Raw genomic sequence first — 1,120 nt, forward strand, 5'->3', positions numbered from 1 at the left:
AATCTATTCCTTTTAGAGGGTTAGCTGCTTTGCCCAACTCTTCTAGTGGCAATATGAATATTAGTTATAAGCTATCAGCTTACTTCCCAGAAGAATGATTTTGATGCAATACATTCTGGACTGATAAAGAGAGGGAGGCTGCTTTTTTGTCATTTGCCTGTAAGATATAAGGTTGACGATATCTTATTAGATGAAAAAAGTGCGTATGACAATGCCCAATAGTGAATTATGTATACTTATGATAACATGTAACTGTTACATATAAAGATTCAAGGAATATATACTATGTATGTCAAGGATCTGAGAGCAATGATGATTTTAGAAATGATGGTGAGTGATGATATAAGACATACGGAGACCACAACCTCGATGGATCGACTCCGTAAAGGACATCCCTGGAGGCCTCCACTTTGCCCTCCTCCAAGCCCTGGCTAGTTCACTCGCAGTTGATAGAGATTGTTTCTCACCGCCACACCCACCTGTATCAGCAGCAGAAAAAAAAGTAAAACGTAAGTATATAACACTCCTTCACTAACGGTCACCTCCATAAGACAATCTTCTGTACAAACAGCCACTTCCAATTTCCTCATGTGTATTTTAAAAAAAATCCATAATGACGCTCTGTGATACTGCCACTTATCTAATACGGCTACATTATAAGACAAAATGCCACATTATAACCTCAAATTATGTACAACAGGCATGATTTATGACGTCATATGCGTACAATTTTCAATTTCAAATGAAGTACAAGTTGTGACTTTGATCGAAACCAACAACAACAAAACAGCGGCAATCACAAAAAAGCAAAGCAAAAAAAAAAAGCAAAAAAAAAAAAAACCCCGCAAGAAAAAGAAAACACAAAACTTCTTTAAAAAGGAAGTCTTCAAGAAAACAATAGCCAACGTCTGATGAAAACGAAAAGCCTCGACTATGTATAACAGTTTTAGACACGTTTTAATGTATTTTTATTTGGAATGATGATGTCACATTTCAAAAATGACCAACAACACTGGCACACTGTAAAGAAATCTATTAGTTTAGTGTAACCTGCAGTTTCCTCGTGCACTGCTTTCGGAAAACGAGAATGATCCCAAGATAATCCCGCCATTAAGGCGGA

General features: G+C 36.8%; 1 protein-coding gene across 1 annotated transcript in view; it reads right to left on the reverse strand.

The window, feature by feature from the left end:
• The window catches only part of LOC101857235 (uncharacterized protein CXorf65 homolog), a gene marked incomplete in the record, with an annotated part of 15,421 nt that extends 14,739 nt beyond the window's left edge, over nt 1-682 (reverse strand). The window contains 1 exon segment of the mRNA XM_013080027.2: nt 366-682.
• Nucleotides 683-1,120: the final 438 nt, after the last annotated feature.

The sequence above is a fragment of the Aplysia californica genome, unplaced genomic scaffold, assembly GCF_000002075.1.
Source record: "Aplysia californica isolate F4 #8 unplaced genomic scaffold, AplCal3.0 scaffold00071, whole genome shotgun sequence".
NCBI classification, from domain to species: domain Eukaryota; kingdom Metazoa; phylum Mollusca; class Gastropoda; order Aplysiida; family Aplysiidae; genus Aplysia; species Aplysia californica.